Here is a 17920-nt window from a genome sequence, read left to right as displayed (position 1 = left end):
TCCCCAGTTCTGCTTCTTTGGGGCCAGACCTGTACTATCCTATAGAAATGTAATGCAATCATAAATATCATTTTAGATTCCCAGTTGCTACATTAAAGAATTTTGAAAAGGTACATAAAAGTATATTGGTATTATACTGTGTTAAAATATCCTCCCAAGATTAATGATTTTTTGCTCCCAAGAAGAATGACTTTTTACATTATCTTTTGTGGTAAGTCTTTAGAATTTATTTATCTTTACAGTCTCAATCTGAGTTAGCCATATGTGTGTATGGGAGGTACCTTCTTATAATCTCAGCTACTACAGAAGCAAAGATTGGGAGGACAGTGGTTTTAGGCTAGCCTGGGCAAAAAAAAAATTTAGTGATACTCCATCTCAACAAAAAATCCATATGGTTGAGTTTTACTGTGACCACATAATCAATGTTTTCAATTTTATAGGTAGTTATTATCTAAAATATAAATTTTAATTTAAGTAATGTTTTGGTAATCTGGATGAGCTGGTTTATTATGAATGAGAGAAGTTAGGAATTAATGGAAAATTGATCATTTGTATGTATACACTTGGGAAATTTATTATATCCAGGAATAAAATGTGATTCAATTCATTAACTGCTTTCAGCAATATGCCAAGTTTATGTACTGCATTGAACATTTGATAACTGTAGAATATAATGTACACACACACACACACACACACACGACCTTCATTATTATTCTTCCCTATCCTCACCACTCTGTAGGCTGAAACCATGAGTCTTCTATTCAAGGATAATGTCTTTTCCTTTCCTTCAACTAGGCTGCCTTTGTTCTTACATTGGCCACAATAAGGCAATGTTAGTACTATGTAGCAATAACCAGGACTTGAAAGGTTTTGCCTTCCTCTGGTACTGATGTGAAAAAAAGCCTAGGAAAGCTACCTAAAAATGAAAGCAGAGACAGTATAGTTGAGCAATCCTGCTTCAGCATAACCTTCAGCTCTCTACAAATAACCAAAGATGCAAGAACAAGCCCAACCTGGAGCTACTATAAACTAAGCAACCTACTGATGCATGAGCAAAAAACATGTATGTACAACAAATGAAATTAATTCTTTCCATGCAGTTTGTGATGGATAAGCAAGAGTTTGTAGCAGTCGACTACATGTAAAACAAGCAACTAAACTATTACATCACTTTTGATAAAAACCAATGAATTTGAATTGAATTTGAAATTTTTCTGACTTGAAAATAGAATTGTCATCTAAGTAACTAGTACATCTCTGGAAAATTAAACAATGATTCTTAGGACTCAACAAATGATTGATCCTTGCTCTCCTCACATATGAATTAAAATCCAAAATACAGAGAGATTTAGATAGATCAAAAGGCTGTTTACATCAAAGCACATTAGTGATGTCTGTGCCATCTTAAAAAAATTAAGTATGTATCTAATTATATGTATTATCTAAATTTTCATGAATACTACAAACTTTCTTCATTCAGAGAAGATGATAATCAGAGTTGTACCAATAAACCTAATATATTTAATATATGCAAATGATTTCATTCTTTTCTGAAGTTCTACTGAAAAGAAAATAATTTTCCAGATGTAATCACAAGTAACAGCAAAGGCAGGAAAGATGACACTGGTGCCAGCATTATGGACAAGTGGGAGCCAGTTTAGCAGGCTTAGAAAACACCAACACTAAACCAGCAGGGAAAAACTGGAGGACAATTAAGACCACAATTCAGAATGTGGAAAGGACCCAAAACTATTAGCATCAAAGCAAGGATTCCTTGTTGCTATTCAACTTAGATTTCTGGCTTCTCCCTAGGTATATTCAAAGATTTTCCTCTATGTCTGAAGTAAGGAAGGGGCATGTGACTTTCTTTAGCCATTATGATATAAACGTCACCTGTGGTGGGTGTTTTATTATCTAGACTATAGTTTATCAAGTTGCCTTTTCTTCTACCTTGGTAAATATAAAAGGACAGAGATTAAGAAATTCTTAACTCTAGTCCCTTGATATACCAAAGCAGATCTTTGTGCTTAAGTACTAAACGGGAACGGCTTGTTACCAATAGTCATACTGTATTCTAAGCAGGGAAATCCAGTCATGTAGCTAAAAAGTGAATATGTGGAGGCAGTGGCAAATACGGAGGACTGGATGAACGCTGTACCACCAGGTTATATTCTCTGTTTCAATCTCATGCTCCTAATACTGAACAACTTTTCCCACTCAGCTTCAAGGAAGAGAGAAGCCAGACCTGCTCCCTCTATGCACGAGAATGAAAGGATCCTCTGTGGGAAATTTCACCAGCTTAAGTAGAAGGAAGCTCTTTAAATACTTTGTACAGCTACATCATCCAAAAGAAAAGGGCAACAGGCTTCACATTCATATTTAGAATTTTCAATCAGCTTCTCAATTGCTTCTTGAATAGGAACTTATAGCACTGAAAGACACATGAAAAAAAAAAACTGCCTAACAGAAAATATAGTATCTGACTAAATAAAATTAAAAAAAAAGAAATTTGGGAAAAACTGAATTTTTTTCCCAAGGGAAAGAGCATACTTGTAAAATTCAGTATAAGCCCAGTGCTGGTGGCTCATGCCCATATTCCTAGCTGTAGTAGTACTAGCCTGTATATTCAGTGCCTGGTCTCAGAAGCATCTTCCTCAAAATTCAGCCCTGTTTTTGCAAAATTGGATGATTATAGAGCAAAACTGCTAGACTGAAATTACCATCCTTTGTCATCTTCAGGAGTTTGAGATCTGAAGATCAAGTTTTGAAGCCAGCCTAGGCAGGAAAGTCAGTGAGATCCTTAATCTCCAATTTACCCCCAGAAAACCAGAAGTGGCACTATGACTCAAAGTAGAAGAGTACTAGCCTTGAGCAGAAGAGCTCAGGGACAGTGCCCAGGCTCCAAGTTCAAACCCCATGACTGACAAAAAATATATAAAATACATAAATAAATCCACTGTAATTATTATCTTTAGCGATAAAAACAACCTATTATATTCATGAAGCAAGAACAGGTCACAATAATGAAGGAATATTCAAAAAACAGAGAGCTGATTAAAAATAAAAACATAATTTAAAGTATAAAATCTTACTAGATAGTTTGGAAGTTAAATTTTAGGATTTCTTAAAAAGGAGAGCACATTGAAAAGGAAATAGAAAACAGACAAGTCCATGAAGGCAGGAAAGCAGGCAGGTAGGCAGGCAGGCAGGAAGGAAGGAAGGAAGGAAGAAAGAAAGGAAGGAGGGAGGGAGAGAAGAAAGGAAGGAAGCAAGCAAGCAAGCAAGCAAGCAAATGTATACTGCATAATAAAATTGTCACTACCAGCCCCTTTCAGTGTTAAACCATTCCAATCAGACATACATCCTTTTAGGGAAAACATTTTTGTCTTATTTTGTAATTCTGATAATTTTGCTGATAAGCATTGGTATGATGTTCCCTTTAATGAATTGGTCTGATGCTCACTTCAGGCTTTTTGAATTAGAAAGTACATATTTTTAAAGAAAGAGACAGACAGGCAGGTGGACAGCAGATGGAAGCTAAACTTCGCCATATTATGTTTGTTGATTGGATGGAACTAGATGTCATAGACATCTCTGCCTTCTGTGTTTTAGAAAGATATTCTCAATGCTTATTCTCAGAAGCCTCTTCCTCAAATGCTGCCCTATTTTCGCAAAAGTGTATGGTTAAAGAGCAAAATTGACAAACTATAATTGCCATCCTGTCATCCCCTAAATGTAATAGATCTCAGTGCATATCCACTGAACGTGGGTCACAGATCATGGTTCTAATGTTGTGATTCATTCTCACAGGAACATTGGGAAACTGGAAAGAGAAGTTCTGCTAGGAGTTGATGTTGCCTTTATTAGTGGAGGTCTTCTGACATCAGTGCCACAGCATTGTGGCCTCTTAAAGTTTTCATAGCTCATAGCCATGATTAATAATAGTAACACAGGGGAAGAGAGATGTGTCACTTTTCCTTTTCAAAGCATAATAATTTGAATAATTTGATTGTGAAATGGCTAAAAAGAGGTAGCAAAGCATATAAACCAGTAACAGGGTAGTCAGCCAACCAACTTAAGAAGAATAAAATGGATATTTGGTGGTCACAAGGTGCTAATGCTAGAAACTCACTAGTTGTTTGTCGATCCTATTTTCTCTTCCTCAGCACATGCAAAAGCTATGCGTCTTTAGTAATTAGGTTGAGCGCACATGGTTTTTATTGTGTCCAATGACTGTAGCTAGTAATGTTGTAAACTAGGAACTCCTCAGATGATCTCTCTTTACCTTATGTGATGATTTTGAAGATCTTTTTTTTTTTTTAAGCAGTAGCCTCCAGGATGGCAGAATGCTTGGATCATAGCTGCTTAGGGACAGTGATGTGAGGGGAAAACAACCCCAATCAATTGCATTACAAAAACTAACATTTGTAGTTTAGCAACTAACAGTGCCTATTGTGACTAGTAAGTGTATTAAATTCCTTTCATGAAGTAAATGGATAAATCACAAGTGGACATTTCAAAATAGTATTACACTTTTTAAATTACATACTGAAATTTTAAGTACATTAGAATCACCAAGATTTGAGGACTGATTCCATTGACTAATATTTTGTTGTTGTAGTTGTTTTGTTCTCTTTTTCTTCATTTTGCTTATTTTGAAGATATAATCTTGCTTTGTAGCCCACACTGCCAAGCTGGCCTCAAACTCTTGATCTTCCTGTCTTAACATCCTGAGTAATAGGTCTACAGGTTGAGTACTGCCATGGCTTACTCTTTAATATGTTTCTAATTAAGTTAAATGCAATACATTTGTAAAGAAAAATGAATACTTATTCTTGCCACAGGTCTCTTTTACATTATATTTCATGGGTCAAATGAGCATGTTTATAATTTAAATAAGTCTCTGGTAGAGCAGGGACCAAAAACATACACATTAGTAATTAACAACAGCAACAGTGCTCTTATTACTGAGCACTTTTAGGTTATTTGCCCATTTGAATTTAAAGTTTCTTAGCCAGCTACCTAAGGGTATTTTGTAAGAGCTTTTTAAATTATTCAATGAACAAATAAAAGTAAAAATCTATGGCAACGGGCTGAATGTCATGTAATACCAAATTAATTATATGATTCACTGCAGGCACTGGCCTCAGAAAAGACAGCAAAAAGCTGTTATGCAAATAGATTTGTCTCTAATAGCAGGGAAAGGAATATAGCAAATTACTGGCACAGTGAATTACTTTTTTAATTTAAAATGCCCATTCTTATCCAGTTGACTCTTCAGTGGAAGTCCGTTCTAAATTGGCCCTTCAACATCTAGGAAGCACAAAGTCATCATTTCTCTCAGCCAAAGGCTTTCTTAAGGCTGAACCTTGGAGGCACAGAGGACGGATGGAACTGTGCTCAGCCTTGCAAAGCCAAGTCACTGGAAAATCCAACCCACGCTCCTGACAGCAATTAGCATTTATATAGCAGGGTATACATTTTAACTAATTAATCTCACAACACCCTCTCCAGCTTTCGTGCCCATTCCCACATTACATGCCAGGAAATGGAGACAGAGAGATTAATTGACTTACTTTTGCCTGAGTGGTAGCACAAATAAAAGCTGTCTGAACACACATCTAGGATACTTGTCCCCAATTCTATGCTCACTCGTACAAAGCAGGACATTTCCCACAGGAAAGCTGCTCACATATTTGTATTTATTAAATATTTATTGAGAACTTGCTATGAAGCATAGAGTTGTGCAAAGAGCTGGTACAGAGAGATACAGAAGTAGAAAAACTCAAAAGCTTTGGTATAGAAAAGCAAGAGCAAATACTGCCATCATGAAAGACCTAAGGTCAACTTAGCTCCCAGATGTAATGGTGTGCCAAATGCAACTTACTTGTAATGTGGACAAGGATAAAATGCTTGTCCTCTTAAACTCAGTATCATCAGGTATAATTTATCCATCCTTTAGTGGTGTATGAGAATGACAGACCCAACAATATGAAAGAAACTCAGTGTGTATGTATTAGTAGGCTTCTTTTGTTGTAAGAAATACCTAAGAGACAACAACCCAGAAAGGGGAATGTTTACTTTGACCCTTGGTGTTAGAGGTTTCAGTATATGGTCACATGCTGTCTTTGTTTCGGGCCTATGATGGTACATATATCATGATCGGAGCATGTGATGGAGCCTTGTACATCTATCTCATAGAAGCCAAGAAGCAAAGAAAGAGAAAGAGCAATGATGTAGATTATCAACAATTCCTTTATGCTGTCAGTGACGTAACTTCCTCTCCATAAACCTCAGAATTTAAAGGGTCCACTACCTCTCAATAGTGCCATAGGTTGGTGACCAAGACTTTGGACATTTGGAGGGCATTCAAAACCCAAACTATAGCAACATATTAACTATCAGAGAAGTCTGAATGGATTTTAGCCCATCAGAAGATTAATCTATATTAATTAAGAAGATGAGCTAAGGTGACAGGACTTACTTCTGCTAAAAATCATTGGCTCTTCCCTTTCACCTGCAGTTGTCCAAAACTTAACCAAAAGCAAGGTAAAACTTTGGGATCTCTCTTCATTTTGTATCTGTCTCCTGTCTCTCTTAGAATATACATCTGGTATTGTTTAATTCTGCTGCATGGACAGGGTAATTCTTTAAGGAGTCAGTCTAAATACTGGTAATAAATACAATGTTTACTAGTCATAAATTTACCTAACTGCTCTCATCCTTTTGCAAGACTAAAAATACCAAGAGAAGAATAAATAATAACAAAAAAAGTAAACAAGACATGTGATGCTCTCAACCCTGTGATCCTAACTATTTGGGAGGCTTGGGGCATACACATAGACTTCTTCTCACACAAAAGTTTGGGAATGCAAGCACCCATTGTGCCTCTTTCCCCTCAGATGTGTCCAATGCAGTGATCAAGAAGATCATGGTTCAAAACCAGACTGAAAGACAAGTTTATGAGACATCATCTCAATGGAAACATCTTGGCCCAAATGGCACATGCCTCTCACACCAGTTACAATGAGAAGCCTAACATGTTTGGATTGTGGTTCAGGAACACAGAAAGGAAGGAAATTAGACCCTATGTCAAAATGGCAAGTACAAAAAAGAGCTTAAGGTGTGGCTCAGGAGTAGAATGCCTGACTAGCAAGCAAGAGGCCCTGAATTTGAAGACCAGTATACCCTTCCCCTCAAAAAATGAAGGAGGAACTAAGATATTTTCAAGAGTCCAGGAACAGTGCTCCCTCCTAAATGGAGCTCTAAGAGAAATCTGAATGGATTTTAGCCCAAGTCACCTGTAGTGACTTGAACTGAGGCTATATCCCTTAGCAGGAGTAATCATTATAGGATGAGAACTGAATTTCTTTATCAAGCAATAATGACTTCTTTAGGATCTCCTGGAACCAGACATGAAATAATGATGAACCAAATCACAGTTTATCCAAGACTACCTAAGTATTCATCCTTGTTGATCCTGCCCCAATTGTTCCCCTACTTAAACCTAAAGTTCATGGGAGCACTTCCAAAGTCAGGGTTGAGGACAGTTACCCTCCTGTCTTGCCAGAAATACCATGCTGAGCATTAAATTCTCTTTCTTTTCACTGTTTGGGGGAGTGAATGGCAAGAACTGTCTTACTGGGACTCCCTAAACTCAAGCCCACTCTGTCCTAGAACTCCTGAATACTAAATGAATAATAGCTTCTAGATAAAAGCACAGTAAGATTATATCCCATCCCATTAATTACATCATATCATATCATATGGAATGTCATATCGTATCATATCCTACTGTAAACAGAGGGAAGGGCAGAGGTAGTAGTCCTTAGGCTATGTGAAGATCAGAACCAATCTCATTTCAAATTCTTAACCTAGAATCCATTGTAAATGTGTTCACTTGAAAAGTTCTCCCTTCCCTATGTTTTATTCATTCTGGATAAGCCGAATGGAGAGACAAACAGAAGAAACTAGTTTTGCATTCATTCTGATACTTTCACTAAGTTTTGTTGGTCTATTGGAATGGATAGCTCCTCAGCAAATATTAACGTTGGACTGAGATCCTCAGAAAAATCCAAATTATAAGCAAGCGGGTTAGGTGGCTATACCTGCATTTATTAAGCATCATGAAGAAAAACAATCAGCAACAAGTGTGAACAAATTTCTGTAGCTATTGGAGGAGTTTCAGAACTTCTCTTATTTTGAGCCAAAGCCCTGCTGGAGGAAGTGTATGGCAGATCAAAAGAGTTGGTGATTACAGTTAGGCTATATAACTGTTGGCCTTAAAAACTGTCCTGACCATCACACCATGTGTCCACTCCTACATCAAGTTCATAGGATGCATTAATGAGTAAAGCAACAGTCTCAAGGAATTCACCTTTATCATAGCAAAAGACTGTTGATAAAGAACATGCTAAACAAGGAAGGTGTATGTAGTAGTAAGTTGAAAGTCACAAGTAAATGAGACAAAGAGAAACAGAACCTGCTAAGAGATATCATGGATGGGATAGAGAAAGGAGAAAGGCAGGAATAAACAGCATTAAAAGAATAGTGGGGGTAGGCATCATGACCAATGAAGTTCTTCAATCACTTTGAACCTCTGTTGTCACGCCCAAGAAATAAAACTTCTTAATAATACAGAATGGTTAAGAGAAAGGAATGACCCTGCAAGGCAAAATCCTATATAACCTGGGAACTTTTATACATGTACTAGTCATAATTAATTTGAGAACTGTAATCTTCTGCATTACCTTTGGAAAACCATTTCCTATAGCAGACCGCCAGGTGTGGAGCAGGTGTGGAGCCCTAATCATGCCTTTACAGAATTCTGTCCTCCTTTTAGAATGTGGGAGTTTTCATTTGCACACTTGGCCATTGAGAAGAATGACACCACTTCCCACTTGTCTCTAACCTAGAGGTGTTGGAGTAATTAAGTTCTTGTTAATGAAATATGACTAAATTGTTTGAAAGTAATTCAAACAATCTTCTTTGAGAGATATTGACTTGTTCCTATGCTTCTTGGACTTCTTAGATCCCACTGCTTGGAACACAGATGCAATGGCTGGAGCTATGTCATGGAACTATAAGAAAAAAGACACACCCTTTTGATGGAGAAATCTGAATGTGCTTCAAGGAGGTGGGATTGTGAATAACTAATGAACCTGCCTAATCAATCCTGATCAGATTTTACATGAACAATAAAAAATTTAAAAAAATATATCCATGTTACTCAAAAGTTACAATGGACACCATTATAACTGCAGAGTTTTAGACTCCATTCATGTCTAGTGCACCAGAATCTTCATTTTAAAACTCTAAAGTAATCATTAGGTGATATTTACCCTCATAAAAGTTGGGAAAGCTTTTATATATTTATTTATAACAGATCATCACTCTCTGAGATCAGTGTCCTATCTCACAAAAGTCAGTAGGAAGTCAATTTCTAAGGCTTGAACGATTCTATAAATCTCTTCCTTTAGTATCTCACATTTAAAATAAGCAATTGTATCCCAATGGAAAACTATACATAAACTATCTGGCTATTTCTCCAGCACTGTCTTATAAGAAACAACTGGTCTAAAAATCTGCAAAACACTATTCGTACAGAGTATGTTATACAGTAGAAAATCTCATTAAAACTTAGAACAAAACCAAGCCTTCAAACAAAGGTATAGAAAGTGTTTCTGAAATTCCTTATTTGTCAACTAAGAAGGAAAGAGACAGAAGTTAGGAGCAGGAGGAAGTGCTGGAGGGGCTCTAAACATCCATCACACATCTGCCTGCTGCCTGCACTGTTCAATAATACTGGGCTAATAACTCGGCAGATGGCTTTCCTGGATCAGATAATTAGAAATATCTTACTCCCACCCCCAAAAAGGGAGTTTTCTTGATTGAGTAATTTGAAGAAAATAGGAAATGGCCCTGGGCAGATGAAAACAGATGATGAGATTTGCCAATTTCAGGAAAAGACTGCTAGAGCTTAGGGACGCAGATACACTAGGCCTAGCCTCTGAATGCAGTGCTTGTTAGAGATTGTTCTAGAACAAGTTTCCCCTCTGATAGTGCAGTACTCCTCCTAGTGATATGGGATATTCATCTTTCTTGTTGTCCGACGAAATCATTCTCTGTCAAGTGAAAGTGGCAGAACTGGCAAATTAAAAAAGAAAAAGAAAATTAATGCTGAAAGAAGGTATCCCACTCCTGTAATCATAGCTCTTCAGGAAGGTGTGATCTGAGAATCGCAGTTTGAAGACAGCTAGGCAGAAAAGCCCATGAGATGCGTATCTCCAATTAATCACCAAAATGCCAGAGGTAGATCTGTGACTCAAGTAGATATATGATTCAAGTGGTAGAGCACTGGCCTTGATCACAAAAGCTCAGGGACAATGCCCAAGCCCTGTATTCAAGCCCTAGGACCTGGACACAAAGGAAGGAAGGAAGGAAGGAAGGAAGGAAGGAAGGAAGGAAGGAAGGAAGGAAGGAAGGAAGGAAGGAAGGAAGGAAGGAAGGAAGGAAGCAAGCAAGCAAGCAAGGAAGGAAGGAAGGAAGGAACGAAGGAAGGAACGAAGGAAGACAGGCAGGCAGGGAGGGAGGGAGGGAAGGAGGGAGGGGAGGGAGGTCATTACCAAGCAAGCATAAGAACAAGGAGAAATGTGGAAGGATTGCAATCAGATACTGATAGGACCAATAAAGGCACAAGATCCTGAAATACAAACTGAAACAGAGAGGGCAAAAGTGTGTCTTGCAGTCACAAGGCCATGATTTCAAATCCTACTACTGAAAATAAGTGAAAAAGATCTAATCACATTTCCAATGAAAACAGCTGAGTCTACTAAGTTAAATTTAGAATTATACTACCTAATACTCAAAATAATAAAATGAAATTATGCAAGGACAGCTAATCACTGGGATCTTTTAGAGTCTAACTACATTGGATCAGGAGTCTAGGATCTAAGAATATTTGATTTTTGTTCAATACCTAACATGCTGAGATTTTCCATCTTCATTTGTGAATGAAAGTGTCACTTTGTAGAAAGTATTCCTCGTGGCAAAGGATCTAGGTAAACAACCTCTGTCTGCCCCTGGGTTTTCTAGAGAATTGTAGAGCTTACAGTCTAGACGGATTACTAAAGGACTTCAGGCTGCTTCTTGGTCTCCACCAAATAATTTTACAACTTCCATAAAAAGCCCAACCAAAAAGCCCTAAATCATTACACCCTAATGTCCAAGAAGGATTCAGCTGTCACACTTCCTGCCGCTGTGCATAATAAGGAAGACTAGAGAATAACATCATCTAATAGCCACCTAGAACAGGCCCTGTGTCTCTCATCAAAATGGCAGCAGGGGTGAGTGGGCTAAAGAATGGACTCTGGGGAGCTGTCTCTGTATCATGGTTCCATTATTTTCTTTACCAAAAAGTACAGTAATGAGTATCCTTGTGTGGCTGAAGGAATGGCTTTCTTTGCAGTACTGTTGAGACCATAAATTGGCTTATGTCAAGTGTGGCACAGTATCCTGGGGAAACTCGAAGCAGTCATTAACTGGGTTTAGTGGGTCTTTTGATTTCTCTATCCTTAGCAATCTTTTCTAAGCCCTGATTAAGATGCAAAAATCCAATGACAATACTCACATAATAATCAAGCACTTTATTTTCATTATTATATGATGGAGCTTATGAATGATAAGAGATATAAAAAATCTACCCAAAAGATGATAGTTTCTACCTCCAGATTTCCATTCCAAGAATACAGTGTCTGCATTGGAAGTTGTTTCACATAATTACTGTAGATCCCCAAAACATAAGACTCTTAGATCTAGTTCCAGACTCTAGTTTCAGCAAGACACTTTACCCACAGGTAAAGTGAATATTGCTGAAGGTATGTCTGAGAGATTGGACATCATATGCTAGTGATAGGGAAGGACCAGGCCAAGCCTCCTACATCGCCAACCCACATTCCCTATGGAGTACACAACAGTAAGGTTGGGACAACCCCATTTCTTTTTTTCACTTATATGAGGGAAGGCAGTAATGGGGTTGAACTCAGGGCCTCACTCTCGCTTGGTACATGTTCAACCACTGGAGCCACATCCCCAATCCTTCCTATTATTTACTCTTTATTTTGCATAGGAATAGCCTCAGACCAAGGTCCTTCTACCTATGATTGCTATGTAGCCAGATTCATAGACACGTGCCACCATGCCCTCCCTGCTTGTTTGTTGAGATGAATATTTTGCAACCTTTTCTGCCAGGGCTGGCCTGGAGCCGTGATCTTCCCAGTCTGCATTCTTAACTAGCTGGGATTACAGTCTAGCACCAAATATACCACTTGTAATGCTGCTCTATTACTTCCTAATCATTTGACTATGTGCGAGTACATTAAATAGCCCCATGTGTAAAAGAAGTGTAGTTTGAAGATGAAATGAGAAGACACTTGTAAAGTATTTAACAGAACCACACAAGCCTGCTACAAGTAATGTTTTGTTCCTTTTTCAATTCCAAATGGAGTAAGGCAGATTTCAAACTGAACCTTGCTCTACAAATACGGTTGATGTTTAACTTATGGGCACTGATCTCTAGCAATACATTTGAGAATACTGGATTATGAAGGAGTTTTTAAAACGTTTATTAAAAAATCCTCTTGTTTTACCAATGGGATAACTAAGTAAGCCCAGATAGCTGAATTGATAAATAACAGAGATCTCCACTGGTGGTAGAGTTGGAATCTTTTCTCTCCAATCTAAATGCTATGTTTTTTCTACTGCATCATCAGAACAAAATACATATTTAAGTATACAATTCCATAAATATTCTCAGTGGGTATTGAAAAATAGTATAATAGTACATTCTTCTTCAACACATTAAACTCATAATCCTTCCCAGAAAGATTACACAGAAGATGACTTTGTATGTGTTCTAGTTAATCAAGTCACAAACTTACAATGATTATCTTCAAGCCTCTCATTTTATAGATGAAGAATGGTAACTTCAGACTTGACAGAAAGTTCTACCAATGCTTCCCATAAATGTGGCAATTGCAAAAAAATTATCCCTCATTTTCTTTTTTCAATTTAATTTTATTGTCAAGGTGATGTACAGAAGGATTACAATTAGAGTGCATTTCTTGTCCAACTTGTTACGCACTCCCTTCCCCCTATTCACCCCTCCCCAAGGTGTAAAGTTCATTTCCAACATATTGTCTTGTGAGTATTTCTTCATGTAAGAGGGCATAAAACTAAAGACCACGCTATAAAATCACTTATCCTAAAGAGTTGTTGTGAAGGGATCAATAAAAATAAACCACACAAGACAAAGGACAATGGAACAGTGACATATACAAGACAATATGTTGGAAACAATCTGTACAATTTGGGGGGGGGGTGCTGGAGGACAGGGAAAGTAGGAGAAAACTGAGGGAAGGAGTAACAAGGCTGACAAGAAATGTACACATTACTTATGTAACTGAAACCCCTCTGTACATCACCTTGACAATAAAAAAAAGAAAATGTCATAGGAGCTCTGGGCCAAACTACTCACTTAAGATTTAGGCAGAGCCGGGTCCTGGTGGCTCACGCCTGTAATCCTAGCTACTCAGGAGGCTGAGATCTGAGGATCTCCGTTCAAAGCCAGCCCGGGCAGGAAAGTCTGTGAAAATCTTATCTCCAATAAACCACCAGAAAACCAGAAGTGGCACTGTAGTTCAAGTGGGAGAGAGCTAGCCTTGAGCTGAAGAGTTGAGGGACAGTGTTCAGGTGTTCAGGCCCAGAGTTCAAGCCCCACGACCGACAAAAAAATATTAGGCAGAATTATTATGTTAATTTTAACTTAATGTAGGATGAGTATATAAAGACACAGAAAGAAGGTCAGAGGAAACATGAATTATTTGCATTTGTTTGTAAGGTTTCACAGAGTCTTAGTCAAAAATACCCAAATGAAGCTTTAAATTCTAAAATGTAGAAAACAAGCTAAATATGGACTTGGCTTTTCTTTCTTTCTTTTTTTTCTTTTTTCCTTCCTTCCTTCATTCCTTCCTTCTCTCCTTCCTTCCTTGCCTTCATTTTTCGTAGGAATAATATTGGAACTTAGAGCTCTGTCCCTGCTAGTCATGGCCACAGCCATTTTTACTTTAGTTATTTTTCAAATAAAAGTTATGACCAGTTATCCTAGACCATAATCTTCCTACTCATGCTACCTTCTAACTTGGATGATAGGCACAGATACTAGCTATTGTTTGAGATGGGATCTGGTCAACTCTTTCTGCTAGTTTGGCCTCAAACTTTGATCCTTTTGATCTTTATTTCCTGAGTAGCTGGGATTATAGGCAAGAGCCATTGTACCTGGCTTGGACTCATTTTTTAATTACCTCACTGATCACTTTAGGCTCAACAGCAAGATGGAAATTCAAAAGTTCTTCAGGTGATCAGTGGTCACTAGAACCTCTAATGCTAAGACTTACTTTCCAACTGGAGGATGAGAGGTTCTTTTAAGTAAAGGCATAGTATGGTAGAGGCTCCGTGAGTGAAAACCTAATTTCTAGTTTTCAGTCAGCAGCTCTCGGGTTCCCCTGCCTTGGGATTTGCAGCCATATTCTGTGCAAAAGCACAAAAATCAAAGGAAAACGCATCTTGTGAGCCTTGCCAGCATCCTCCCCAGCAATTCTAGAGAAATTGCCTGGAGTAAAATGGAGCTGATAGACTTCATCACCTGCCAAAGGGAGAAACACAGGCTACAGGCTGCCACTGTGTTTAACAGAGGCATCACCTGTGAAATGCCAGAGCAGTCCCATTCAATTTTAATAATGTGTCAAGCATGCAGATTTTTCTTGAAGCCTGGTAGTGACAAGCAGAAAACAAAAGATTCCCTGAAAATCAGGGAACATGAGAAATGGGGCTTGGAAGAATGTCTGGCAGGTGTGTGATGACAGAGTTGCAGGAAGAATTCAAGAAGAGTTTTGTTGTTGTTTTGTTTTGTTTTGATTTATTTTTTTTCTGAGTGGCAGGGTTTTCAGTGCTAACTCACCTGGAGAGTGGTAACAGGGTTATTTCCCAAGGAAAGGAGCAGAGTTTGGGGAGAAGATATACTAGAAGCGATGGGGGAGAATGGTGATTGATCAGGCTGCATTGTACTAACAAATGGATATATTGAATTATAAACCTTTTATACAACTACTTAATAAAAATAAATAAGTAAATAAGTGGAAGTATTCTTTTTTAAAGTATATATTTATCTAAGTACCTAGAACCCAATGTATCCTGGAAAAAGATGGTGCATATTAGAGCCTGTAGAGGAACTTAGAAGTCATCTAGTCCTAAGACATAGTACACAGATTAGGCTTTGAAACTAACTCCAGCAAATGGCTGGGCAAGCAAAAGCATCTTGATGAAAATCTCCCAAATTCCTAGCTGTTTACTCCATGCCATGAACACTATTTCTGCCCATAAAACCAGATAGGAAAGAGAGTTTAAATTACATTTCCACCAGCCTCTGTTTCCCTATTTATCTGATATGTCAAAATTCAAAGCTTTAAACATGTTTTCTGGCTCATTATAATCTGGAGGTTGAAAAATCTTTGCCTCTTACACATTTTTTGCTGAAGTGGAAGCAGAAATTATAAACCAATTTCTTTGAAGTCCAGATCCCATAAAACAAAGGAAGCTAGACATGTAGATGGATTTTTCTTAACTGAAGCAAAAACAAACAATCTAAAAAGATCAAATTTTCAGCCTCTTACATGTTTCTTAGTGTTTCTGGCTTCTGTTTCACAACGTCTACCTATTCCTTTCCACCTACATTCAACGTTCTGTCACTGAGGAAAGCAAGATACTACCAGAGAATAAAAAAAAATTACAGGTGGTAGGTAAGGAAAGAGCTGCAGTCATATAAAGAAGATATTTAAGAGTCACAGCATAACTGTAACAGTCTGTATGTAAGTGTGTGTGTGTGTGTGTGTGTGTGTGTGTGTGTGTGTGTGTGTGTGTGTCTGTGTCTGTGTCTGTGTCTGTGTCTGTGTGTGTCTGTTTGTCTGTGTCTGTGTCTGTGTCTGTGTATGTAAGTAGAGGACACTTCCTTTTGGGGACTTTCCATTTCCCAATGTTATGCCCAGGAAATGCTATGTCTTATGGAAAGCTTGATAGTAAAGAAGATTGGTCAGTAAGATGTAACATACCAGCCTGGCACAGTAGCTCACCTCTGTAATCCCAAAAAAGAGCAGGGGGATCATGCTTTAAGACCAATTTAGACAAAATGTTAGGAAGCCTCCATCTCAGAAATACCCCTTTCAGCCTTTTTAAAATCTCTAAGTAGTAATATTATGTAATATTCTCTATGAGAAAAAGTTCCACAAGCACCTTTAGTCCTTGTGCAGACTCAATCTGCCATTGAGATACCAAGATAACTCCACCACAACTCAGGTACTAAAATGGTTTCCATCTGGTGATTATATACCTTTTCCTTCAATCCTCATAACAGCTCATTAAGTTTGCCTCATTATGGTTTCCTTTTAAGCATGACCTAAGATAAGTTAAGAGACCACTCCATAATTACACAGCAATGTAAGTGGGAGGCAAGAATAATCAACCCAGACCTACCTCATTCTGGAGGCTAAGCTGTAATGCGGACTTGTGGCCAGGTTGCTTTCCTCCCCCTGAGACTCATCTGGATACTATCAAATGTTGAGACACACCATCTCTAAACCCTTCCATCTCTGGGGTATGATGAGTTTATTATCGATGCTAATGCCAACATTATTTTCCACCCCAAGTCCTAATATTGGCAAATCAAGCCAGTCTGTCAGGGCACTAGCTAACAGAAACAGGGACAGAGTGAAGGAGTCAAATCCTTGATTTGTGTTTCCATGAATCAGGTGGTGTGTGTCACAGCCCAGAGCTGGAGAAGCTGGGCACATCTGTGGGAATTAGAGAGTGGCATTCTTCAGGCCTGTTTCCCAGGGAGACTCCAGTGCTGTCTGCACCCTCCATTTGCCCTCACATACTCACTTTTCCAAAGCAGGGGAGTCAGAAATGTCAGCCTGTCCTCAGAGACAGCTTGCTGGGGCGTGAGCTGCCTCTGTCTTATTAAGTATAGTCGGGCATGACTCAGCACCTCCATCAACTGTCTGCAAAGGAGAACATTTCATGCGAGTAGAAAATCACCTTAAGCAGAACAATGGGAGGCATTTAAGGTAGACAATTAGAGTTAGGTGGCTTATTACTCAAAATCAAATCACCCTTTGCCTATTCTAGACAGGAGAGCATAATCACAGCCAATAGGCAAGCAGGACCGTTTCTGCTTAGAACACATCAGAGCACCCTGTCACCTCTGGTTACAACCAGCAGCCACTCAGACACCTCTTCTGTCTGGGTCACAAAGCAAGGTGAACTGTGGGTTATGTCGTGTCTTTCAAAGCAGAGAGCCCTCAGTGAGAACTTACTACAGGTGACAATTCAGAGTGGAAAATAAAGATACAAGGACAGTGCCTGCTCACAAAAGTCTCACAACATAATGGGAATGGAAAGCTCACGGGGGAAAGCAAGACAAAGCAAATGCTGAAAAGAGAAAGGATTCAACCTACCACAAGAGAGCAGGGGCAGCTCTGCATTGTGACTCAGTGGGGTGAAGCTCAATAGTGCTTTCCCACAAGAGACAGAATGCATACTGGCAGATCAAGGAAAGGAGTTAAGAACTATGGGAGCCATGACTCACCAGGCCATCAGTCAGCAAGGGCTGGGCGCCAGCTTTGGATAACTTAGTAGAGCATGTGCATGGTTGCAAGTGTCCTACAGGGAAGCTACTGAGAGACTCTATTGGTTCTCAAAGAAGGCAAGGAGCCATATTAATGGCCAAGAGTAGAGGTAAAGGATGGGTTAAGAGACATGTTTGTGCTTTGTGTTTATCTGATGGGTCATCCACATGTGCTTCTCT

At 38.6% G+C, this 17920-nt stretch overlaps 1 protein-coding gene and 1 long non-coding RNA gene across 5 annotated transcripts in view; one reads left to right on the top strand and one right to left on the bottom strand.

Moving 5' to 3' along the window:
• Positions 1 to 9193, top strand: part of LOC138832227 (uncharacterized) — a 50916-nt gene extending 41723 nt beyond the window's left edge. Inside the window, exon 3 of the long non-coding RNA XR_011373536.1 lies at positions 9035 to 9193. This is a non-coding gene — a long non-coding RNA (uncharacterized lncRNA). The remainder of the gene's footprint in view (positions 1 to 9034) is intronic.
• Positions 1 to 17920, bottom strand: part of Il1rap (interleukin 1 receptor accessory protein) — a 139134-nt gene that overhangs the window by 59421 nt on the left and 61793 nt on the right. The window lies entirely within an intron of this gene.

The sequence above is a fragment of the Dipodomys merriami genome, unplaced genomic scaffold (assembly GCF_024711535.1).
Source record: "Dipodomys merriami isolate MVZ:Mamm:240054 unplaced genomic scaffold, mDipMer1.0.p SCAF_2, whole genome shotgun sequence".
Classification (NCBI taxonomy): Eukaryota; Metazoa; Chordata; class Mammalia; order Rodentia; family Heteromyidae; genus Dipodomys; species Dipodomys merriami.
This window is presented reverse-complemented; position numbering and strand designations above follow the sequence as displayed.